Below are 27912 nucleotides of genomic sequence, written 5' to 3'. Positions count from 1 at the left end.
CTTCATTGTTCGGACGGGGACTGCGTCCAGAGAAGGGTCTAAGTCTCAATGAAAGATGAGCTTGTGTCACAGTCTTCATGTTTAACTATATGTTCAGTAACCTTCTGCATGTTGGGCGGATAAACATCTGAGGGTCAAAACAGGTTGTGCCTTTTTTGAGGGGGGGGGGTGTTCAGATGATGCTGGGTCAACATCTGGAATGTGACCATGTGGGGAGAGAGCGCTGGGCTGAGGGCTCACCTGTGCCGCAATCTCAGAAGCATGTTCCTGAACATCTTCGTGAAGGTCTGTGTTTGTGCTTTCCTCTTGCTCGTCTGGATCATCTTGGCTAACTGTCTCACTAATGCAGGAGAGCTATACTCTAAGCACATCTGCAAAATCTTTGCCACTCTGCTTTGCGATATCTTTCAGCTCCGTAATGTACATGTCTGTTGCTTACTGGCTTACAGCAGGAGTATAGATACTAGATCTCATTCTAGTAAAAGGTCAGTCAATTTTACGATAAAAATTAAAACTTTAACATAGTTTTTAGTAAACGTTCCGTCGTGATCGTCAGCTGCCGCGGTTGAAGCTCAATTCTTATCACAGCCTGCAGCTTGGTATTTAATTTTCATTTTGCATTTTTAAGGTTAAATTGATTGTTTAACAAGTATTTAGACGTGTGGGAACCATGTTGGGGGTTCGCAACAGCGTAACAGAGGCGCAAATTCCCCAAAATAAAACTACAATAAATATCATATAAAATAATAATAATAATCATATTAATAATAAAAGTCCGACACTACTTCACGGTTTTTCATCTATCACGCCGGGTTCTGGTTCCCATTAACTGCAATAAATGAGGGTATACTTAAATTACGCACATATATATATATATATATATATATATATATATATATATATATATATATATATGGTGGTCAGAAGGAAAAAAATATACACTGTAGTTGATCAATAAAAACTGTATCCAAACGCGTTTTTGTTTCCACTGGTTGTATTAAATCAAGATAATTTTAGCTCGCGGACCCTTGTCGAGACACCATGACAGCTAATGTGTGCAGCCATATTTTTCCTGCAAAATGCGAAGGCATGACATAACGGCATTGAAAGTCATCTTCGTCCGGCCATCTCCCCAGTTCAACATGGCATTTTGTTGGTCAGATTCGGACGAATCTGAGTCATTCTCACAATTTAATATCGAGTTAATATCGATGGAAGGTCCGTCAATCTGTCACTGACTATGCCCGTATGCTGCAGCACATGATAAATAATCAGCCGCCGCAGATAACTGCAGAAGCCTGTCTGTGATGCGGTCAAGTAACATCCTTTCTGTTTCAATAAATCAATAAATAAACCTCAGAGTCTGGATGCCATGTTCACGGCCAACTAACTGGCCGGGTGGATCCCGGTACGTCTCGCTGTAGGATGAGGAACAAGGCGTTTATATCTATTTTTCTACCTCCAGAATCTCAGAATACATGCCACATTGTTCGTCATAAAGAGCAAAGTCTAACATATCACAGGTAACTGCAGTCAATTGTATTCACTTGCTTACATTTTTACTCTGACATGACCCAGTAACAAGCATTCATTTCTATCATTATGCATGTTTTCAGAAATCTGTGAACACCATTATTGCTGGAGTACAACAGTACCAGTCTTCTCTGATTGACCACCTCAGGAAGCAGATGGAGGATGTGCTAAAGAGGCATTCCGGAAATGCCACCTCAAGTCAACTCGAAAGGGCCCTAGATGTGTTTGACCAGTTTACTGACCCATTTGCTGAGGTGGCAACAACTTTTCGACAGGACAGTATAATTAAGATACAGTTTGATTCTTTGGAAGCAGAGGAAATTCCTGTTGCTCAATTCTTATGCAGGAAAAAAAGTGCAGACTACTGTATCAAGAGCAAACACTTTTATTATGTGCCCCTAGTTGAAAGCCTAGAACATTTTCTGTCGCATACCAAGATTTGGTCAATGATTGAAGTGGGCCCTAAAAAGTGCACTGAAGGATTGTTTTATGAGATTATTGATGGTGATCTTTTGAAGTCACATTCTCTATATTCTATCAAACCAAATGCACTACAGATAATTTTGTACTGTGATGAAATAGAGATTTGCAACCCCCTTGGGTCCTGTGCTTCAAGAAACAAGCTGCTGATGACATACTACACATTAGGGAATATAAACCCAAAGTACAGGTCAAAACTGTCTGCCATCAGGCTCCTTGCAATGGCAAAATCTGCAGATCTTCGACAGTCTGGAGTGGCCCCATATTGAACAGAACTAAAGAGGATTTGGACAAGTTCCACAGTGCTGTTGAAATCCACACAGCTGATGGAAAGAAAACAGTATATAAGGTGCAGCAGTCTCACTCTGTGGAGACACCATTGCACAGTACGAAATGGCAGGTTTTAAAGAGGGGGTTGGCTTTACCTTCAGTAAATGCGGATACTGTGAGTGTTCTTTGGAAGACACGCAGTCCCTTTTCAATGAGGATGCATTTACTAAAAGGACATTGCAGAGGCATGTGAGACAATGTGATGACATTGAAAAGGCACAAATAGAATTGCTTTGCAACAGCCTTAAAACGACTTATCGAATTAACAGACGAAGTAAGGTAGTGAACTTTCCACTCTTTGATATCATCCAACAAACACCACATGACATTATGCACGTGATCCTTGAGGGCATTGCTCCACTTGAGATAAAATGTGTTTTGAGTCATCTCATTCAATCAGGAGAGGTGGACCTGGAGTCTGTTAATTCTGGTGTACTTGGTTTTCCCTACTCGCCACTAGATGTTAGAGATCAACCCACGCCAATAACTGTCAGCACATTAACATCCAATGACAACAAGTTAAAACAGTCATCAGGTCAAATGCGTGTGCTGTTAAGAATTCTGCCCTTCATTTTGTCAATCTTGGTTGTAAATGAATTTGGAAAACTGATATTGGAGCTAATAGACATTGTACAGATCACATTTGCCCAGTTCTTCATGTTGCAACCATCTCAACGTTAAAAGTCCTAATTGAAAATCACTTGAAACATTGGAAAGAGCTCTTTCCTGACCACAATGTTACAAATAAACAACATTACATGATTCATTTACCATCACAGATACAGTCTCTGGGTCCAGCCGTTAGACACGTGCATGCGTTTTGAATCAAAACATGTCTTCTTCAAGCAAAAGGCTGTTAAACAAAAATATCTGCAAGTCTTTGATTAATCAAAACCAAATATATGAAAGCAGACAAAATGTTGATCCTTCTGTGCATCCTGTTTTCTCAAATGATCGTGAATTGGGACCAGTGACAGAGGTTGGCATGAGTATCCAAATTCTCACTGAAAAATTAAGACTATTCTTGGGCCTCAGTGAAGTAAAGCATGCTGTATCAGTAAAATTGGTCGTTATAAATGGTAACAAATATATAGCCCGTATTTTTCATTGATCATGGTACTAGATCATGCAAAATCTTAAAATAAGGAAATATGACTTATGAAACCCCACTTCAGGTCCTTTGAATGCTGGTCGGTCATCTTAAAATGTTGAGAGTGTTTGTCTTAAGCCTCACAGTACTTCAAACTAGCTGTTAATACTCGACCCATTAAGGACTAAAGCTCAACAGCTCCTCAAAACCTAAGGCCGCCTTTGGAATTACCCTTGAAAACCTTCAACACTTACAAAATTATTAATATATCAGCCCCTGTAGCAGACAGAAACATAATTCCAAAAGAATTAAAGAGCTTAGACATGTGACTTTCACACAGGCAGAATTTATTGTTATTTAATGTTTCAATCGAAGATGTAAACATAACGTGTCAGTGCAAGAGAAGCACTAATTTAATTTTAAAAAATCGATTGGTAATTACCATCCTCTATTCTGTTACAAAGACGTCAATATCGTCATTGTCTACAAACCATATCATATCACATTCGACTGGTTCCACTGGTCGTGCGCATCGTCTATATAGCACTGCCGTTACTTAGAGCTCCCGGCAATCGCCGGCGTCCGCCATTAGCCTACCTACGGCTTGAAAAACTCCACGACATCCTCCCCGCTCTCGCGACACCGTCACGTGTATATTCTGATGCATTAAATTGGCTAAGAGACGGGGAATTGGATTTAAAAAGACACCGATGTATCCGCTCTCCCGGCTTTAAAGGTAGAATGACGCAACAGCGCTCCCGGCTCTAGTGGTAGAAACACGGTTATGCGCTCCCGTTCTTAATGTGTTAATGTCAAGACTGTAAATTCAAATAAAATAATTAAGTAACAAGTATCTTAAAACAAGCAGACTGACCTTGTCTGACAGTTTTATTTTAAGGAAAAATAACTTCCATCCATCCATGATCCATACCGCTTATCCTCACAAGGGTCGTGGGGTGTGCTGGAGACTATCCCAGCAGTCTTCGGGCAGTAGGCGGGGGACACCCTGAATTGGTTGCCAGCCAATCCCAGGGCACACAGAGACAAACAAACATCCACACTCATACCTAAGGGCAATTTAGTGTCCAATCAACTTACCATGCATGTTTTTGGAATGTGGGAGGAAACCGGAGTACCCGGAGAAAACCCACACAGGCACAGGGAGAACATGCAAACTCCACACAGGGAGGCCGGAGCCGGAATCAAACCCACGACCTCTGAACTGTGAGGCGGACGTGCTAATCAGTCGCCCACCGTGCTGCCGGAAAAATAACTTATGAAATCAAAATAAGCAAATTTAGGTTAAATTTAAGGAATTTTGTCTCACTTAAGATTTCAGTTTTTGCAGTGCGTGCTGATCTGTTTTCTGAAGCTGAGCTGTGCTTGGTCGTTACCTGAGCCCTGAGCAGTTGTGATCTCATTTTCAGTCAACAGAATTGACAAAACGGCCGTCCCCTGAGTTGGCTAAAAACGGGTAGATTAACTCTTATTCCACAAACACAATATTTATCAGAATGCTTTGTTTCAACTAGTGAGCCTGCATAGAACATATTCTTGAAAAAAAAAAGTTTGGGTTGACTTCTTCTTTGAAACACTTTTCAATGTGATTGGTTAATTCTAACATCCCCAGTTATAAGAGTTGTGCAACTTTTGCAACCACATTATCTCAGTTGTTTACTTTTCCTTCCCATTGTTACATACCTACAATAATGCAGAATATGACTTTTGAAATGATTTACCTTCGTTTGGCATTCGAACAGAGGTATGTACACTTTCTATAACCACTAGTCTGTAAATTAAAGCAAAAAAGATTTAAAGTGGAAGGCATGTCCAAATGCCTTTGACCTGCACAGAGACAATGGTGAGTGCACTCAACATCTTTTAAACACCTGAATAGTGGTGTGCCACACTGGAGTCATGTGATAGCTGTGATGGCCAAACACAGCTGAGCTCAACCGTTACATATTAGCATTGATTCCTGCTCGTCTTCTGTCCAAGATACACTGTGATATGCTTCAGTAGAGTCTCCCTGCAGGTTTTACTCCATTTAGCACCACTGCAGACTTGTGGATGCACACATGTCTGTGTGTGCATGCATAATTGTGTTGTTCGTGCAAATTACATTTCAGGGTTTATTTGTAGCTGCTCCCATTATTCGTGCACTTCTTGCTGAGTGGGGGTACAGACATCACAATGCGAGTCGCTCCCAGGTACAGCAGATCACCGGGGATCGGGTTCTGACCTGTATTTATTAGCCCTCAGCCTGACAGGGACAATCTGAATTAGAGGCGGGGCACAAGGGTAAACAAGTGCCGCTTGAGCATGATGCACCGCCTCGTAGCTACCCCATCGGTAACGCTTGGTGCAAGATCTTGTCTCCAGTGCAGCTGCTCTCAGAGAGTACTCAGAGTCAGTGCTTGTCCTTCCATTCTCTCCCGAGCTGCACGCCAAAGCTGTCATAGCAAATCATTACATTTTTCAGGCCATGTGTCCTGGTTAAATAAAGATTACATTCATTTAATAAGGATTATATGGTAATGACCCAGATAGCCAAATCATCCCCGATTATGATGCATATATATATATATATATATATATATATATATATATATATATATATATATATATATATACAGTATTTGTATATATATATATATATATATATATATATATATATATATATACAGTATTTGTATTGGCTGGGTGTTTGTTGGCTTACCAGGCGTGCTGGGGAGTGGGAAAGGGGTGGTAATAAAAATTCTGTCCTGAGAGTTTCTTTTCATCTGAAATGAATTGATTGCCCGCTCATGCATACAGACATGCAAAGTATTTCCATCCAGTGGGATGATTGAGGGCAGAATGAACTTCATCCGAGCACCTGCAGGTTAAATGTTTCCCTTCAAGGGAGCATTAACAGACGCAATATAAACCTTGCGACTCAACTCTCACTGAGAGGTTAGCATTGCGTTTGGTATTAACCTACTGACCTTTATATGACTCACCTGGCTGGAATGCGCCTGTCAATAATTATTATACCGTCAGATATCTATACAACCATGGGAATTCCAAATATTGTTATTTATTTATTGATTATACATGTTATAATCAAGCAATGGGAAATTTTACCCATTTTATGCTGTGTTGCACACCTCACCGAGAACCAGATCACACACGTGCAGGCATGCTAGGAGAGATGTCAGAGTGAAAGAGATGCATAATAACGATGCTGCACCTCTTAAGGTGGGGGGTGTTCGTTGCTCAAGGGCACCTTATACAGAAGGACCCCCATTGTAGCTCTGATAGCTTCCATGCTTCTCGTCTTCTGGGAAGACTTTCTACAAGGTTCTGGATGGAGACTGTTGAAGTTTTTGTCCGGGTTGCTAGACAAAAGGCTTGGCCTACATTTTCATCCTTCCCTATAAACTGTTCCTAGAAAGAGAGGGTCTAATATATGTACTGTAGGTAGAATGAACATTTAACATTCACAACTACCTGAAATTTCCTTCAAAGGGAAAAATGACATCATTGGTGGTCTGATGAAACATCATTCAAAGGAGACAAGCCAGAAATATGTCAATTCCAATTCCATTTTTTTAATTAGCTAAATACAGTTAGCATGTTGACAAAAGGCCATAATGCATTTCAAACAAACATGCATGGCAGTGGTGGCATGATAGATATGTATCACCATGTGACCAGCCCCCTCTCCTGTGCTTGCACTGCTTCCTGCCACTTTTAGTTATGGGAGGAGAGGGCAGCTGCTCAAGGTTTTGCCAACCAGCGTGCTATGATCACTTTGGGCCAGCTGGCCATGTTTGCATTTGCATCCTTAATTCATGACGAGGGGAGAGCTTTTTAGTGTTCTGGCCCAGCCCGACACATGACATATGGGGTGCACTTGTTTAAAAAAATGGTAGCATTTGGGGCCTTATTTAAAATACTGTTTCAAGCACAAAGAGCTTTGTTTGCTCATATTCCAAACCTTGTCATATTGTCGTGTTTATCGTCCTTTTTTTATACCCTGCAGAATGTTTATGTAATTTGGATTGGAGTTGCAGTTTGTAAACAGCCCAAAAGCGTGGCATGGCATGTGAGACTTTGAAGCAAAATAAACACCATGTGCAGAATTAAAGCATTGCCACATGGAAAACAAATTCAACATGAGTGGCCCATATGTCAGACAAATAAATTATATCAACTGGCCATCTCAGTTCACAACACTGTATTTTTCATTAACATTTAAATATAATCACCTTTTCTAAAATGATGTGATTCTGAAGGGACAAGTATATAAGCCAGAGCAAAGGGTAAGGAGTCTTGACCTTTATTATAAATGATAGATTTTAACATTTTGCTACTGGTCTATATATCACTGAATGGTATGGGTCCTGAATACATGGAAAAACATCTTTTTGAATATTAAACCAGTAGGTTCTCTCAGGTCTGCGGACTCAGGTCAACTAGTGGAGCCAAGGCAAGCAAACATGGTGAAGCGGCATTTAGCTGTTACGCTGCACGAAAGTGGAATAAACTGCCAACAGAAGTGAAGTCAGCTCCAAATTGAAATGCTTTTAAATCCAGGTTAAAACCTATGCATTTTTAACCATACCTTTGATTAAGGTATTTTAAGTATTAACATTTATTTCACTGTCTGTAATTTTAGAAAGGTTCCTTTATTTCTTTATTTTGCTTTTAAATGTCTTTAAATTGTTTTCTTGCAAATGTGTTTATTTAGAGTGTCCAATCAACCTACCAAGCATGTTTTTGGAATGTGGGAGGAAACCGGAGTACACGGAGAAAACACACCCCGTGCAGGAGAACATGCAGACTCCACACCGGGAGGCCGGGGCCGGGATCGAACCCACGACCTCTGAACTGTGAGACGGACCAAGCTAACCAGTCGACACTCTCTCTCTCTCTCTCTCTCTCTCTCTCTCTCTCTCTCTCTCTCTCTCTCTCTCTCTCTCTCTCTCTCTCTCTCTCTCTCTATATATATATATATATATATATATATATATATATATATATATATATATATGATATAATATAATATAATATATAATATACACACATTTTCAGTAATAACGTGTGTGTGTGCTTTCTTTTATCATGGCTGTACTTATTCTTATATATGTATATATATATATATATATATATATATATAGAGAGAGAGAGAGAGAGAGAGAGAGAGAGAGAGAGAGAGAGAGAGACAGACAGAGCGGGAGAGAGAGATATAAGTTGGGTAAAATAAGTACAGCCATGATAAAAGAAAGCACACACACACGTTATTACTGAAAATTTTTCACAAATTTATACCCTGCAAAAAATAGCAGACATTTGGAAGCAGTCTCGGACTGCATCCACATTTTTGAAACGTGGGAGGAGCCCAGGTTGGAACCCGGAACTTCTCGACTGTTGGGCTGAGCTAAGCACTATTCAAAGACTGTAAATTAAGTTTTTTTTTTGGTTGTTTTTTTTTTTGGCTCATGATGGGATATTTGTATTACTCTCTTATGATTTCTGCTCAGAATCATAGACATGAAGTTGCCTAGCTGAAATATCAGGGAAAAAGTAGAACTGTACCCATAATAGTGATTAATTACATTAAGTGCTTTGAGCCTTTAAAGTGACACTTGGGTGAGCTTAACATCGGCACTTATATAATAGGTTTGCATGTAAAAATGACATTAGTACTAAAATGCCCACCTCAAAAGACTCTGTAGTGATTTAAGGTCTTCTTTTGTAATTAGGTTTACGACAAATTTCCACGCCCCAGATGGGGCGTGGCTTATGTTATCTTTTCGGTCTCAGTGGTCTACGTCACGCGACGAAGACATGCTTGGTAATATTGCTCGCTTTGTCAGTTCTGTTGTCTAAAACGGTGACCGATCGCCACCAAAATGCAAATACACATTACTACTCTTGTCCACTTCAAAATGTGTAAGTATAAAAGTGTTCCGCACAATAGTTTGGATTTATTGACATAAAACGTGATCTCATCATGATCACCTCCACAAAATCAAAAATACTGTGGCGATTGCTCCTCCACTTTCCCAAGCTGAAGCGGACAAGAGCATGAATGCGCACACGAACCCCGAATGGTTATATTTCGGACATTTAGCGATGCTAAACTCGTGTATCAGGAGGGAGAGAGACGCGACTTGTAGCAGCAGAAGCCAGATTGGAGTCCCCCGCTTCCCTCCCCGGTTAAAGGTAGGATTGGGACAGCGGAAGTTTAGCAACAAATAACTTCAGGCCGTTAAAACAAAAGGCGTTAGCACAAAAACCTTAGCTCCTTACTGTCCGTCCAGCGTGTGGAGGTGAAGTTGAGCCTGTGTCTTCATGTCGCCTCGCAAGCAGTCCCGCACGGTGTCTCAGCTTTTTGCTTGCAGCCCCCTTCTGCCCGAGTGAAGCGGCTTGAGAGTGACAAAAGCCCTCATCAAGTTCCATCGAGGCTGACTGCACAGCCAAGAGTGTGGCCGCATTGGAACGTGCCATTTCGGCTGTTTCCTTCCAAATTGGACGGCGCGTTGTAAGCCGAAAATCTGGGGCAGTCATCATCCAAATAAATGTGCACGTCTCATTTCCACTTCAGTCTCTGTAAATATCCTGACTGGTGTTTAATGCCTCGCCTGTCCTAACCGTGATCAGCAAAGAAGCAGTGTTTGTTTTTTGTTTTTTTAAGCAAAGAAGCAGTGTGCGCTGGTTCCAGCCTATGTAGCTCTGCTGCCTTCCACATTTCCTCATTCTCATATAAATCAGCCACGGAGAGGTTAATACTTTTGATATGTTGAAGTGGGCATTAGTAGAAATGTCCACATACATTTTGGTGCCAATTGATCGCCGTTTTTGGACGTTATTAGCAATGAAAGTACAATGATTTCCAATGGAGAGTTTGGAATCGGTCCCTCGCGTGACTCCGGCCGAACAAGGATAGAACGGTAGGGGGTGCGGCCATTCTGCTCATTAACAAGGGGCATTATTCATAGAGTCACTTATTTACAAATTTCTCCCAAATTTATTGATAAAATAGAAAATGACAACATTTTCCATTTTCCTGATCAAAAATATATCAAATGAACTTGTTAGTGAAAACGTGGCCATCCCGGCCCCACCTTCCCTTTAAGTACAATATTTCTTAACAAAAAGTGTTAGTAGATGGAGAAATGTAATTATGCCTCAATTCCAATACAAGGTAGGCAAGAGGCAGAATAATTCATGCGCAACAGAATTTGTTAATCCTTGTCCCTCAGCATCAGATATATCATGTTTCTTTAAATTTAGACATTAACGGGGAATTTAATCCAAAGAATGTTTTTGCAAGAATACATTGTATGTGCCAGCACTAATAAAAACACTATACTCTGATTAATTTTGTAATTATGGCATAAGAATGAAATAGAACATTTCATCAATGTACCGGCAGCGCCGTGTTGAGCCAAATTGTCGTCAGCAGTAGACTACCATAACATTGCCTGCTGTATTTGAGTAGGCCTGGTTTGTTTCCTTCCATTTGTTCCTCATTTGTTTTGCTGTACATTTTCTGTTTTCATGACATATTACTTTGTTTTCTGTCTTGATGCGCTCATGTTTTCCTTGGTCCAACAGTATGAACAACCAACATTAACATTATGCAACATTGCGTGTTAATTTACCTTCTTTAAGAAGTTTGATAATACTCTCCTTTGTTTAAATTGACATCTCTCATGTTGGAGCCATGATTCATGTCAATCCACTTGGGGCAACAGGTCAAGGTGTGATCACTCCTGTTTAACTGCAGACTAATGAGCAGATTGTAGATGATGTTGGTGTTAGTTTTGGGAATGGAAATTTTAAAAAGTATGCAAAGTTTGGTCATTCTTGGTTCTTAATTTGTTTTTCCTAGGTGGGTTGTACAGTCCCGAATGTAATGTATCTTTGGAATTACATTACTGTATATTGTCACTTTGTGTGCGTAGTAATATTTCCAATGACCCCAACCTCTTGAAAATACGATAAAGATTAAGAAAGATATGGAAGTTTTGGGCCCATTCTCCAAACCTCCTCAGAGATCTTATTTTGATACAAACAGATATCCTTTTATAGGGAGATCGGGTTTTGGTTTATTCAGCCTCCTTATCAGGAACACAAGCCTGTCGATTAGAATGAATTCATATTCACTAAAATATGCACAGTGGTGAGAAGGAAATTGACCGGTGCACACGATTCATGAATCCAATGGTGATTTTGCATATACAATGAACTTGCTCACAGAGTAAGAACATTTCTAGGCATTTATTAGTGAATGCGGCCCAATGATGCCATGTATGGTGTCAAGGAGGTCCATTATCTGTGGTCATATGTAATACTAATTAAATATAAACAAGTGAACAACATGAGACAGACTGACATTGAGTGGATGTGTCACCACATACAGTATCTACACTGTCAAATGTGTTGAACATCCCAGACTGATGACACTTTACAGCCAACACAAGCACTCATTAGAGAGCTTACTGATGCGTATAAAAGCTGTATAATTATAAGGAGTGGTTCTGAAAGAGAAGCTGGCCAATATAAAGAACGTATACTGTATATCTAATTGATAATAGCATAAAAACATTCAAGGTTTATTCCAGAAGATTCCATGAGCTGTCATAGCAATAATAGACTCTGATTTCCTACTTTAATTTCAGGCAGGTTTTCAACTATGCTTACTACAGCAATCATAATGGTTATCTTCAATGACATCTCTGGCAGTGTGCTAGTCAGTCCATCAAATAAAAATCTGCCCTCTGGTGGGGCAAATCACCCAATATAATTTCACACAACCCCAGAGATTAAATGAAAAATAATATATTGATGCTATTCATGCAATGTTTAGTGGATATAGGTTAATAGTTTGCCTCTCTCCTGAGAGTCACCTGCTTCATCTATGTTGCATGAAAAGCAACACTTTCACCTCTGACCCCATTTCCCAAACTGGAATGATGCTTTACCTGAGCACAGCTGGCCATCAGGTATAAGCTATAAGCTAAGGCTTATCTGGGTTTCCAAGGGTATTTGCTCTCAGCTCGTTGCCCGACTGGAGGAGAATTTTGTCAGAGGGGCTCAATGAATTATGCAAAGGCTGAATAGATTTGATGAAATTAATATTGTACAAAAAAAATAGATGAGCTTTAACTGGTTTAGTAACTGACTTTAGATTTGGAGAGAAGCATTTGAAAAGCAATACAAATCAAGTGTATGGAAGATATTACACTTTCTGATACACACGATATCCAAATACAGTAAAGTACGGTACGATGGAAAAGCGCCACTCCCTTGTCCCGACCTGAGAAGCACAAAAACACAAGACTCCTCTCTCAAACACTTTAAAAAGAAAAAAAAAAAGGAATAAAAAAGCTAAAGAGACGTGTTTTTTGTAGAAACTAACCCCAAAGCAGAACATCGAAATAAGTGTAATTAAACTTTATTGAACAAAAATGACCTGCAATTGGCTGGCAACCAATTCAGGGTGTTCCCCGCCTACTGCCCAAAGACAGCTGGGATAGGCTCCAGCATGCCCCGCGACCCTTGTGAGGATAAGCGGTACAGATAATGGATGGATGGATGGATGAACAAAAATCACCAGAAAGTAAAAAGTACCAGAAAGTAAAAAGTACTAACAGACAATGACACACGTGTAGCTGTAGACACCCAGAACACTGAGAAAGCAAAAAAAAAAACACTGCAGACAGATACACAGGATGGTGACATACATAATACTTTCAAACACCTGCCTATTTTCTAACCCTTGAAAAACCCTCACAATATTCTTTCAAATCAAATAACTATTTTTTTAATTGATTTAAATTGCATGGAATTTAAACAACAGCTTTGCCATTTTTGTATACAGCTATTCATTTCCCATTTTATTATTTTTTTTTAATTTAATATATAAATGTGATTATATTCCAACCAAGTGTATGCAATCCTGTCTTGTTTGTATCTTTTTTGTGTGCATTAATTCCAGAATCCGAAATAGTATAAGCAGAGCTGGGCACTTGACCCTTTTTTGCCGGTCCGGCCGCAACCCTCTACCCTTGACCTGGGTACCCTTCCGGCCGCCACCCTGCGGCCATATTCAGAAACATTGTCAGCAACCGCCCCATTCCGCCCTCCGAGCCCCCCCCCCCCCCCCCCCCCCAAAAAAAAAGCGTCCGTGATTGACATAGCTGCGGGAGGGACGCCAACGACAGAGGCTTTTTAAAGATCATTAGCTGGCTAATTTACTATTCAAACTCGCTGTAGAGTGCCAGTAGTACTTACCCAACTGCGTGCTTACTTGCATTGCGAGCCCGGGGGTCGGATTTGTTGTATTGTATAGTTATTTGGGTCGAACAGAGCGTACCAGCAAACCACTATGCAATGCAGGTTTGCTATGGCGTATTTCCAGAAGTAGGGAACGCCAGAAAAAGTGCATGAACTCCACCTTGATGTGCTAGCGTCTGAATATACTTGTGGACACAAATTGTTTTGAAACAAGTCGGTGGGCGTCGCTTCAAAAAGACAGCGACAACAATGGATATCGTGCCTGCTACAACCGTAAAGTGACCGAGATGACTAGACGATGCATTGAATGTTGTTGCGAAAACGATCTTGAAGGTGGCGGCTAACGGGGAACGTGGGTGAGTAGCTTGTTTAGTAATGTTTAGTTTGCAGCAGCAGCAACGAGCTCCGTGGTGCATATGTCAGCAACGTGCGCTCAAGCGTGTTTGTATTTCCTTATCGTCACATCACGTAAGCCGCGCCTCCCACCTGCAACTGGGGCATACCATTACAAGGGGGGGGGGGGGGGGGGGTCAATACCACAATCCCTATAACAGCAGTTGTCGCTCGACCAGACGCGGGAGTAGAAAGAAGCCTAAAAAGAAGCCTTTCACCGAGTAGGCTGAGATGATTTTTGGCTGCCTCGCGAGCACGTCACACGCATGAGGGACGATTAGGGACGGACTGCCCAGCTCTGAGTATGAGTAAGCATCAGAGCTAGACAGTCCGTCCCAGGGCCGGACCGGTCGAACCCTTCGGCCCACCCGGATGCCCATTTTTGGGGCGGGGGGTGGCCGCTGACAAATTTTAAAAAAGGGCTGGACTAAGCATGGCCGGAAGTGGATTTTAGTCCGGCCCACTAATCGGCCCTCATGCGTTTGACGTGGTCGCAAGGTGGCCAAATTTAATCTCAGCCTACTCGGTAAAAGGCTTCTTTTTAGGCTTCTTTCTACTCCCGCATCGCACCGCATTGATTCATATGACCTACGCATTGTGCTGTTGGGGACAGGTCTGCAACACATGCCACGCACACATGAGGAATTATTGCTGTGCTTATCGGTCCATTATGTCACATGTTGCAATGACATACAGTTTCCCACAGAGGAGAGGACGCACCACGCAGCTCGTTGCTGCTGCAAAGCAAACTAGTTTGGCAGTGGCGTGGGTGTTATGTCACGTATGTGTGTGTAGCTACTCACCCACGTTCCCCCTTAGCCGCCACCTTCCAGGTCGTGTCCGCAATAAAATTAAATGCATCGTCGGTCCCTTTACGGTCGTAGCAAGCACGATATCCATTGTTGTCGCTGTCTTTTTGAAGCGACGCCTCACGACTTGGAACGTAACTGTTTCAAAACAACTTGTCTCCATGGGTATAGTCAAGCTGCGCTCAGCACTCAAGGATGACGCTGGCACATCAAGGTGGAGTTCATGCACTTCTTCTGGCATCTCCCCTACTTCCGGAAATACGCCGTAGCAAACCTGCTGTCTAGTGGTTTGTTGGTATGCTTTTATTTTGAAGGCCGGGAAGTGTGAAGGAGGGGAAGTGTGGAAATTAAATAAGGAACTTTTTGAATGCTTGCAGTCTTGTCGTCTGTTGAACCCAGATAACTATACAATATGACAAAACTAACACCAGGGCTCGCAATGGAAATAAGCACACGCAGCAGGGTAAGTACTAGTGGCGCGTTTGAAGCATGTTGAAAGCGAAAGCGTGTCCACAGCAGGTTTGAATCGTAAATTGGCCAGCTAATGGTCTTTAAATAAACCTCTTCCGTTAGCATATCTCCCGCGGCGTCATGCACGTTTTTTGTTGTTGTTTTTTTGGGGGGCGGAACGGGCGGGGGATGATCATTTTTATGAATAAGGGTGGGGGGTCGAGGCCGGAAGGGTACCCAGGTCAAGGGTGGAGGGTCGCGGCCGGACCGGCAAAAAAGGGTCAAGTGCCCAGCTCTGGTAAACATAAACTATAAGAACTATCAATATTTCAGTGTATGTACGATTTATAATCTAACAATGTCCTGTGTCGCCACATCTGTCTGTAAATTAGTGGTTATGGACCGGTTTCTTTAAAGGTCAAGGATTGATGGCATTGTAGACTTAAAAGCCTCAAAGTTGCTGAGTCAAATTCAAAGCAACTAAAAAGCAGGCATCCATTATATTAAATGGGAAAAAAAAGTTGGATAACAGCCTGTGCATCTATTTTTTCCTCCCACTTTGTTTGCTAATCCAAGAGGGCAGCTGTTACCGAATCTGTGATGCAATCTATGTCCTTGTCTTTGTGCGGAGCAACGAGATCCACAGGCAGATGGAGGCGCGTGCACAGTGTCACATCGCTTTGATGGAGCTGCCCGATAATTATTAACTTACCGTAGGTGTTAATATGTGCTGTAAATGGATGGCGAAGTGATCTATGAACACCCAAGGTCACTCTTTCAAAGGGGAAATCAACCCCCAACTAGTCTAAAAATGGCATTCTGATTATAATCCACCTATTTTTATCCATCTCAGGAAGGAGCCATTTTTCCACTTACTGTAAACTGAAAATTACTTCACTGTTGCACAGGGCTCAAGTAACGACCAATCACGGATCACCTGTTATCTGAATTTGATCATGCAACGTTTGCAAGCTGAGCCGTGATTGGTCACTACATGAGCCCTGAGCAACTGTGATTTCATTTTCAGTCGTCATGCAAGTGGCAAATTTGCTGCCTCCTGAGGTGCATAATAACGGGTGAATTTTGCTGCATAATTCATCTTCCACAAACACAATATTAATAAGCATGCCATCTTAAGACTAGTGGGGCCATGTAAAAAATATTATTATAAAGAACATTTTGGGATTGACTTCACCTTTAAGCTGCTGTGTCCAAATGCTTTGTGTAGCTAAATGACAATGACGTATTAAAATGTTTTGACTTGATTAGAAAATGTTTATTTAAGTGGTTCTTCAATTCATGGAGTGTTAGGGAATGGTTATAGAGTAATTAAAGACTGTTAGCTGTAATGTGTGGAGTTTCCATTGTCTTTTTCTCGGTTCTCGGATCATCGATCAATCAATCAAACTTTATTTGTCCAGTGCTTTTTATACATTACCATGCAACTCAAAGTGCTTCACATTGTTAAAAATTAAATCCCCCACCCCCAGTCCAACTCCGCCTCCCACAATTGAATAAAGACGCAGGGGGTCTGACTACTTCATGCTGATTCTTACATTGTTGAGATTCTCTGGGCAGATAACAACTCCTTGTTATCTGTGGTTCTATGTTCAAGTATGTGCCTTTTGTCTGTTGGGCTCTTGAATGCAGCCTAAGAGTCTGAGCTGTCGGCAGCTCGGAGGGTTGGATGCGTATTCCAGGTCCACTGAAGAGAAGGAGGCTGGTGGTTGTCTGAGTTCACCACCGGTTCGGGTCCCATATTTGTTACTCTGTGTTGGCCCGAGAGAGAAAGAGAGAATATATTCTCCAGGTGATAAAACCTGTTTTTGTTAAATTTTTTAGTGTGCAGTAAAAAAGTGAGCTCAGAGTCTATAATAACACCCAGGTTTCTCACTTGTGTGGGGTTTAAGGATAATCCCTGTAATTTGGTTAAAAAGTCTCTCTCTCTGGGCCTCAGGACTGATAACTAAAACTTCAGTTTTGTCCAGGTTAAATTGGAGAAAGTTCTTTGTCATCCAGGATTTAATGTCTAAAATGCAATTAAAAAGAGCATCCAGTGGACTCATATCAGGAGACACAGAGACATACAGCACTGTACCATCAATTAAAATGGAAATTCACTTTGTGTCTCCTGAAGACACAACTAAGAGGAAGCATATATACATTACACAACAAAGGGCCTAAAATTTAAGATAGTTTACTCCAGCTTCCTCCCACATTTGAAAAAACATGCATGCTAGGTTAAGTGAAGGATCTAAATGGAGTGTGAAAGATTGTCTATGGATCTGTCACAATACTGGCACTTCCACCCTTGTACACCTCAACTGTGCAGATACAATGCCATTTGCCCCATTTTGTTTTTATTTCACCGATCACCGTGGGATAGGCTCCAGCACGCCCCGCGACCCTTGTGAGGATAAGCGGTATAGATAATGGATGGATGGATATATATATATATATATATATATATATATATATATATATATATATATATATATATATATATATAGAGAGAGAGAGAGAGAGAGAGAGAGAGAGAGAGAGAGAGAGAGAGAGAGAGAGAGACAGAGAGAGAGAGAGAGAGAGAGAGAGAGAGAGAGAAAGAGAGTGAGCGAGCGAGAGAGAGAGAGTGGTGACCAGCAGTGTTTCTCAATGCAGCCTCTGGTTGCTATAGAGACCTGGCGGCACAGTCTCAGTGCAACATGCGTAGGATTAAGTGGGGATGTCGAATCATCTGGCATGCCGTAGTTAAAGAAGTAATGACTCATAACTATTTTTATATTGTTTAATACCATAAAATTGCTCCATGGTAATGAAATATATACAGAATTAGGAAAAGTAAAGAGGCCAGGAGCATTTTATATCTACATACACAGAGTTATAACACATCAAAGTTTGAAAACAGTCAAAATGACTGCTCTGGTAGTCCTAGTGTAACCGGTTGTGTCCAGCGGCGTTGTGTTTCAGAGTAGTGACGACGCACAGCAGGATTTCCTGTGTTGGTTTGTTTAATCGTCTCAATCACAAACCTGACGCCAACAGCACAAATCAAAATCCTCCCGTCAAAAGTGGCAATACAACGTACCCCTCCCCATGGAGATCAACAGAAAAAAGGGTGGACATACATGCTTGTTCGGCGCCTGCGTGTGACGTGTACATTAAGTTCTCGACGCCGATTGGCTGTCACAGACGAGGGATGGACTGGGGCCATTTGGGTCGGTTAAATATGCAGACGGGAATGGTTAGACGATCCCCAGCTCTTCATACAGGTACAGCATACAGTACATCTGTATATCTTTGTTTTGTTTCTGTGAGATTTTCTTTATAACTTTATAGTTATTATTTTATGCAGTAATAACAGACATCAAACAAAAAGGCTGGGTTTCTAAGAAGTCTCTTGAGTGTTTGATGCAAATAAACAAAGAAGATGCATATTTTTCATTCGCCATCTTTACTGCTCACAGGAGAAAAACAGACATTCTAAAAGAGCTCCGATTGCATACAAGGTTTTGTGTTTGTCGGCATCAAATCAATCGCTTCTGCCCTTCAGTATAAATATAAGCAGGGGCGGAGCCAGAACGTGGCTAATAAGTGGGCCTGGAGAAATCAGGGTGGGCCTGAATATTTCTCTCACTGAGCACAATCCTCCTGTCCCGACACATTGTATATTCAAACAAAATAACAAACTGATATATGAATATAATATGAAGTTCAGATATTCCTTAGACAACTACAATTTTGCCATTTTTAACATTCAATAAAATAAAAAACACAACAAAACACAAATTAAAAAATAATTTAATTATAATTTACAAAAAACTTTACAGTATATCTTTTTTTCATGCGTCGCACTTGCTGGGCAGTCTGCCAATCTGCTCCGCCCCTGAATACAAATCAGAATAAATTCAATTTGCATTCCCTAAGAGTGTCTGAAAAATAACTGAGCTGTGTTCTTACATTGAGTTCCAACACAGAGACAAGGGAGACCACTTATGTTTCCGGAATGCCACATTGGATGTGCGCCCAGGCAATGGTCATCAGCCCACTGGTGCTGGCATAGAGCTGCTGTGGGCAACGGCGCACTTCCAAAAGCGAGTCCATTGATCACAGTCAAAAAGGAACAAGGCTGCTATAGCCTGGAGCGAAGTCAGCACGGAATACAACATATAATAAAAAGCACAGATAAAATGTTGGTATTATGTTGTTATTGCGTGGTTGTTTTTGACCCAAAGAAAGTCTGCAGGCAAATGTTTCAGCTTAGCTGGTTGCAGATGGTTCTTAAATCACATTTGCTCATGTTTGAATAAAGACTTTAGAAAACTAGTTGTGTTGACAAGGGGTATTGAAGCACCTCAGACTTTTATGCAAGCGATGAAACATCCCTCAAAAATGAGATGTCATTAGTTTGGGGTGCATCTCCCAGCAGGGGAGGATTATATGCTGTACTGTATATATATTTTTTCACTTTGCTATAGAATTGCAATCCAACTTGTTTTGACCTGACTTGACTAAAAACACACTGGCTCCTTCAGTACACCAAAGTATAGTATCAGTACAGTAAAGTACATCATGTCAGCACGCTCGTCTCAGGGTCATTACCTTTTTATTGACAGTTTACAATCCATTTCATATGTATTTTTTCACTGGCAAATTTGTGGTAAAAAGAAATCCTACACACAGTGGTGGCTAGTAAGTGGAAGCCGCTTGGTCGCTGTCCTTCCGCAGCTGAGTCACCTGGACTAATACAAAAGATTAAATGACAAAAACTAAAATGAAATACTATAGTAAAATTATTTCAAAATATATGTATGTATCTATATTCATTTTTAGATGATAAGGATAACTAGTATACAGTTAATGATGAGTAAAATTGTTTTGTTTATCTCTGTTATCTCATTTTATGACGATACTTCCGTTTTGGTGGTTTTAAGCAACAATGTACATCCCAGGAACACGTACAAATGTTAACCATTAAAATATTATCATGTGTGATGCATGATGTCAATGTGCTTTCAGCAACTATTCCTTTCCCCTTACTTAAAAGCTATGCCTCACATAAGACATGCAGTTTAAATGCTGCCTCTGTGTCAGCCTTGTGATTGATCAGTCAGGGCTGGACAATGCCTCTCACTCTTTGTGAATTGGAAAAGGCTCCAGTCACCTACTCCCGATAGTGCTAAACTCTCTGACCCATGAAAGCTATGTTTATGTCTCCAATGGCTATTTTCCCTGTGGGATATTGATTTACTGTTTCCATTTACATCAGCGCTGTTTTTTGCATGGATGACCAGTCTTTATCACACGATCCAGAGCGGTGCCTTCCACAATATCACAGTACATTGCTTCTACCAAAAAATAAAAAAAATAAAAATCCAATAATTTAAGGGTAGATTTTCTACCACTATTTCTACTACTACCGTTTGCATTGCCAGACGCTTCACATAAATAATTAACTTGTACATATAGTTGTTTGAACCAAGGTAGGTGGCCTGGCTGCAGTATGTAAATGGTCAGACACAAATATGCAAAAAAAAAAAAAAAAAAAAAAATCTAATTGAATGCGTAAAATATTTATTTTGCCCTTTGACACAACGTGAGTTAGGGAGCATCTGTGGAACCTTATGAAATACAATGGAACCTCAAGTTATGAGTGCTCCTTTGTATTTTTTGAGTTAAGTACAACATTTTCATTGAAAAATTACCTCTTTTATGTATTATTTTCAATGTATGGTCTTGGCATGGACGAGAGGATAGATCTACGGCAGGCGTGTCAAAGTCAAATGGACGGAGGGCCAAATAAAAAAAATTGCGACAAGCCGAGGGCTGATAGAATGCTCATTGAAATTTTTTAAAATGTCCAGAATGGATCGGGTCCTTCGTGACTGCTGATGATGTCACGCTTTATATATCTGTAATATATTTCTTAGCGTCTATGTTTGTCACCCCAGTGTCTGTTGTGTTTTTATCTTCGGAGATACTAAATAAAAAATAAAATAAAGTACATTACTGCTACTTTTGTGAGGCAGCTCGTACGTCATTTCAGTTTGCGTTTCTCCTGCCAAACTGGAAACAATTTTCTGGTTGACTCAGGCTGCAAGTTTGTATGAACTGTACATAATGTGAAGTAAAACGGAGAGGATCAAATTGGTATGATGTCTCCAGCTGACCCTATTTTAGAGTGGCATGTATGGATGTGGGTGCTCCTGTCAGAGAACACAGCCCCGTATTACACTTGACATGTCTATTTATTGTGGTCTGCAACAACACAGACAAAAAATATCCTAGCAACATCATCCAATGCATATCCATTTGTTAACAATATTCCTAAGCATTACAATTCACTGTATTAAGAAATTAATCAGCCAAACAATACATACAATACACATTCACACGTTTCATCACTAGAATAGTTAGCATATGAGCCAAAATAACTAACTAGTGTTCATCAACGTGACATCACTCACGAGAACATATCTAGGCTATTATGTACAGTAGTTACCTGACACGAATTTAAATTATTAAACTCACCTTTTAACATTTACACACAACAACAAACGTGGTGAAACACGGGCAATCTGCAACTACTGAGTTTGCTGGCACGAACAAACTACGACCTGTGTCGAAGGAGGAAAGAGAAAAAAAAAGTCACTTATCTTAGCGCTCGAATAGCAGTCAATGCCTGCTCACAGTGTGGGACATCTCAGCACTACGTCGAAACTCAATGAATTTATCAAATGCCAACAATTTACTAATAATAAAACAACGTGATATTTCTAACATGAAGTATTTCTAACAAAGTGTGTTTTACTCCAAATAACCACACCACAATCTGATTCTGAAAGCCACGAAAAAGTGACGTAAAGTCTTCAGTCAACATGTAGAACAGCCATGGGATGGCAAACATTGATGCAAAAGAAATATACTACAGAAATAGTGTAACGAATTGGGTTATCTGTGTTGTGGTCGAATTTGTGTCATGCCAAGTTGTTTTGTTTCTGAGGTTAACCTTGACTTTGACATATGTGATCTACAGTATGTTGTGTAAATCTTCACTAGCTACGTAACCATCATTAGCAACGTGTGTTATACATTGCTGTGATCTGAAAACTACTGATCCCTCAGTGGCTTAAGGCGGAAGCTGTGGCATATATAAGCCGAAGTTCCAGTTCCACCTTCATGATCATCCAATCACAAATCACTGTTGCATTTGTGATGTCCGAAAATCATTTAACTTTCATCCCCAACAAACCTATTTAAAGTGTGTAACACGCTAGATTGTCCCTATACGTGTGATTGTGAATGCGATTGGTTGTTTGTCTATGTTTGCCCTGCGAATGGTTGGCAACCAGTTCAGGGTGTACCCCACCTACTGCCTGGAGACAGCTTGGGCAGTCCCCAGCACGCCAGCGACCCTCATGAGGCAAAGCGGCTCAGATAATGGATGGATGGATGGATTTTATTCATTAACCCATTAAGGCCAGGAGCACATATCCGCATTTCTACCACTAAAGCCGGGAGCGCTGTTGCGTGTTCCTCCCTTTAAAGCCGGGTTAGCGTATACATCATTATCTTTTTTTAATCCAATTCTCAGTCTCCTAGCCAATAAAATGCATTGGAATAAACTTGTGACGGTGTAATGACTCCTCGGAGGATGTCGGTAATGTGTGCCAGTAATGGCGGACATTACCGACATCCTCGACGTGCTTGTGGACTTTGATCCAGTGAAACCAGTCGAACGTGATTTAAGGTTAAGATACATGTTTGTAGACAATGACAATATTGCCGACATTGTAACAGAACAGAGAGTGGTATTCAACCCTCGATTTTTTTAAATTCAACATTTTATCAAAATTAAAATTATTTTTAACCATACACTGGTAAAAAATCAGCGGACAAAGTTAATGTCAATACTGTTTATATTTCCTGGTTCACAAAGAAGTAGTGTTTACAAATTTAACTTGCTGCCATTATGGTAGGGCTCCAGCTTGTCCATCTTATCAGAATCAGTTGGATGGCCTCAAAAGATCCCTAACCTTGATACTTGATAAAGTACAGCATTTAGCATGAGCGACCATCGTCCAGACATAGTGGTTGACAAAGTTGGGCTTTAACTATTGAGCTGCTTTCCTCCAGTTCAGACTTTTAGCCACTCTACTCTGTGCTTTTATCTCCCAACATAGTAATCTATTTGAGAGTTGTCCTCGGAACGTAGCACGCACTTACAAAGCAATTTGAGAGCAAATCTATGTGTTCCCACACTGAAGGTTTCAAAATGTCTTTGCACATACTGTAAGCTGCACACATATTGAAATATACATTGTTCTTTAGGCACCATTGTTGGGATCGTCATCAAAGTAATACATTTTTGTTGATTACACGTGACACCGCTCTGCATGGTTTAGTAAATTGATACTGTAGTTTTTGCATAGTCCTTCTAATAACCTATTGAAAGAGAAGGGGCCCTTGCACTTTCACTACTAGTCAAGGTAACAATGTTTATGTAAACTGGATGTCTTCAAAGCATGATAAAGTGTCTCATGATCAATGTGTGAATATAAAAGCCAGCCCATGTCTTGAATGCAACCGTATTGCATGAATCACAAGGTATAAATGAAACTGAAACTGAACATTAGCATCTATCTATGGCAGAACATCTGATATAACTTTATCCGCTATATATATATATATATATATATATATATATATATATATATATATATATATATATGCAGAGATGGGTGAGGAGTGCAACTTTGTAGTGGGCTTTCGAGGTTATGTGGGGAGCCTGTGGAGCTTCTGAAGAATGGGAGTTTGAGGGTGACATGGAACAGTGGTAGATTGGTCGTCTCCCAACCCGGAGGTTGTGGGTTCGATCCCCGGCCATTGTGACCATGTCAAATTATCCTTGAGCAAGATACTGAACCCCCAGTTGCTCCTGATGCATCAATAGGTCAATGAGATACAGTGTGAAGCGCTTTGAGAACTGAAGGTAGAAAACCGCAATACAAGTGACAGCCCATTTTCTTCATGTAAGTCAGTGGGTTGAGAGGGGGATGTCTTGACTGGAACAGGAAATTGTGGTTATGGAGGATGATTGGACCTAATGGGGGGGTGCAGATGAGAATGGCTTCAGTTTTAGAGCTGTTCAGCTGGAGGAAGTTTTGACTCATCATCTGTATTTCCTCGAGGCTGTTGTAGAGGGGGTAAGGGAGCGGGAGTGAGCAGGATGAAGGGGATAAAGGGAATGGGGTGAGAGTCTGTCCTTAAAGATAGCTGAGTGTCATCAGCATAGCAATGAAAGGAGATTCCATGCCTGCTGATGGCGCAACCAAGTGGCAACAAGTAGGTGATAAATAATAGGACAGAACCTGGAGGGACTCCAAAGATGATGGGCGCTGTTTTGAACTGGGCACATCCAAGGCTGACATACTCAGTTCTGTTGGTGAGATATGAGGTGAACCGGGCAAGAGTATTGTGGGAGAGACCAATGTCAGAGTGGAGGTGGTTCGGGAGAATGTGGCGGTCGACAGTGTCAAATGCTGCAGTAAGGTCAAGGAGGATTAGCAGTGAGGCTGAACCAGTGTCAGCGGACATAAGGTTGTTGATGACCCTCACAAAAGGAGTCTCAGTGCTGTGGGCAGTGCGGAAAGCGGATTGATTTTTTGTACAGTGAGTGAAGTTGAAGATAGTCTTGTAATTGAGCTGCTACAGATTTTTCCAGCACCTTGGACAGGAATGGAAGATCGTAGATGGGCCAGTAGTTGGAGTGGAGCTCTGGGTCAAAGTAGGATTTCTTTTTTAGAAAGGGTATGATAACTGCTGTTTTGGGTGAATGCGGGACATGGTCAGACTGTAGCAAATGGTTTACGATGTGTGTAATAGGATGGTTTATGGCAGACAGGTTTGATTTGATGAGCACTGTAGTGAAGGGATCCAGTGGACAGGTGGAAGGCTTCATCTTTATAATAAGGCCCACTACCTCACTCTGAAATGATGGAAAAGGCACGGAAGGAAGCAGGTTGAATGCCAGCCGATGACAGAGATGGAGCTGGAGAGTTGGAGAGCTGGGACTGGATGGAGTTGACCTTATCTTTAAAAGACATGAGGAAACTGTTGCACTGATCTGCTGTGGAATTTGTGTGAGTTTGATCGTGAAGATCGAGGAGATGGTTTATTGTGGAAAAAAAAGCTTTTTTGAGTTGCCTGGACTGTTGTTGATGTTGCTGGACTAGTAGTTAGACCATGCTTCTTCAGGGGAAGCTGCATAGGCTTTCTGGTGGGGTTTTTTTTAAGACAAGTTATGAACCAGGAGGCCGGGGGCTTTAACACGCCTCTCTCCTTGACAGATAAAAGTTTATGGATTCCACCGTGCATTGTAATTTATAGCGATGACCTTTCAGAAAAAAAAAAAAACTTGTTGTCACTGAACCTAACCTTTAATTCATAAACATTACAAAATATATTACTGTATTATTTTATATTATTGTTACTATTATGAAAACCTGATTTGCTAGAGAAAAATGAGATCAGAATCAGCACCAAAAAAATTATCTTAGAAAGATTTACTTGCATCTATGATTTAAAAAAAAAAAAAGATTGGTAAAATTTGTTGACGTAATTGTAGATGTTTCTGGACTACTTGACTGTACGAGTCAACAAAACCATCCATCCATCCATTATCTGTACCGCTTCTCCTCACAAGGGTCGCGGGGCGTGCTGGAGCCTATCCCAGCTGTCTTTGGGCAGTAGGCGGGGGACACCCTGAACTGGTTGCCAGCCAATCGCAGGGCACACAGAGACAAACATCCGCACTCACAATCACACCTAGGGGCAATTTAGAGTATCCAATCAACTTACCATGCATGTTTTTTGGAATGTGGGAGGAAACCGGAGTGCCCGGAGAAAACCCACGCAGGCACGGGGAGAACATGCAAACTCCACACAGGGAGGCCGGAGCCGGGATCGAACCCACGACCTCTGAACTGTGAGGCGGACGTGCTAACCAGTCGACCACCGTGCCGCCACAAAACCATCTCTATAACAAAATTAAATTCTTAAACTGGGAAAAATCAGTGCACATAGATGCATATTTGCTCATCACAAACATTACAGACGTGGTTTTGCCAACCTAAAACACTGTTTGGAATCGGGCAAAATGCACCTCTCAAAAAAAAACACAGTGTGGATGTGGGAAATGTCAGCAGGTCACTCACTTGGGATGTAAACTCAATTATTAGTTCACAAAAAACAACTAGTTTCCAATGCGTGTTTGTTTACTCTTTCATAAAGGCATCCAATGTAAATCCCAGGGCCAGTTTAGTAGCGCGAGCTCGGTACCCATCCTTAGTCGTGCAGTATAAACACAGTATTGACAGACAAAACAAAACAGCTCTCTCCATCTCTGTCCAGCTAACACATTAATATTTGTGCAGTGCTAAGCAAATACAGTATACATGAATTTCACGGTGACCAAGTCTGTTCAATTATAATCACCCCATTCTGTTTCTCTCAAAACCAAGGCAAATTATGAAATTGTGTATGAAGTGAGTTTTACTTCGCGTAGGCCACACTGATTTATTCTTGTTCTTTCAGATATAGAAATGCTTCACTACATTTGATGCTACAAGATTAAGAGGAAAGGACAGTGTGCGCCATTGCACTCTGGTACTTTGAAGAAAGCTGCACAGCATTGCACTTTGATAGCATCTTCTATAAGGCTCAATTATATGGAGGCACAGTGAGATAGATGTGGCTGGCAGCGCATTGGTCAAGCGTGCGGCCAAGCGAGATGGCCGCAGCCTGCAGCGAGACAGCAGTCGTGGTGGTCAGTGGAGTTGTGCATTTCCCTGACACATGGGGCTTGTATGATGGGAAAGACTTGTATGCTTGCATGCTTAAACGAAGGTCTGACGACTAAAAGAAAAAAGAGCAAGGGATGCAGCGTGTGTGTATGTGTGTTGTTTGTGTGGTCAGCAGAATGGACAGTTAGGCAGCAAGCAGGCTGGCTGCAACAGTGATGCTCCTCAGGGTTTGTGATAGAAACACGCTAAATATAGTAGTTTGCACACAGCCCACAGATAAAATCATGATTTCGGACTAATTGTACACACGCACATGCAAATACAAGCAAATACATTTGACACAAAATGAATGCAAACGCTGCAAACGTTTTATCATGCGGTAGTATGGCAGGTTATTTGAATTGTCAAAACATGTTAGAATACAGTACACTTCTCCACAGATCTGTTTAAGGTTTAATTACAACTTCAATATGTTATAGTAATTGTATGTGGCCCACATGCATGCTCAGCTCATCTTAATAAAAATCTACAGTGCCTTTTTGCACCAGTGGTAATGAAAAATATGCCCTCCTGAAATTGTTCTAGTTAAGTCTTGTGTAATATGCACCCCTTGTCCTTACCCCCACGTAGTTTGATCAAACAACTCACAGCGAGTTATCAGAGAAGAAGTACTTGACAATGACACTGCTCTCCATGGAGATCTGTTATCAGCGAGAGATGGCTCTTCACTGAG

At 41.1% G+C, this 27912-nt stretch overlaps 1 pseudogene; it reads left to right on the top strand.

The window, feature by feature from the left end:
• The first annotated feature begins 207 nt into the window (after window positions 1–207).
• LOC147153394 (uncharacterized) lies at window positions 208–27911 on the top strand (annotated as a pseudogene).
• The last annotated feature ends 1 nt before the right edge of the window (window position 27912 follows it).

The sequence above is a fragment of the Filicampus tigris genome, chromosome 1 (genome assembly GCF_054856515.1).
Source record: "Filicampus tigris isolate MCC_2025a chromosome 1, RoL_Ftig_1.0, whole genome shotgun sequence".
Taxonomy (NCBI): domain Eukaryota; kingdom Metazoa; phylum Chordata; class Actinopteri; order Syngnathiformes; family Syngnathidae; genus Filicampus; species Filicampus tigris.
Note: the sequence above shows the minus strand (reverse complement) of the source record. Positions and strands in the feature narration are given on the sequence as shown.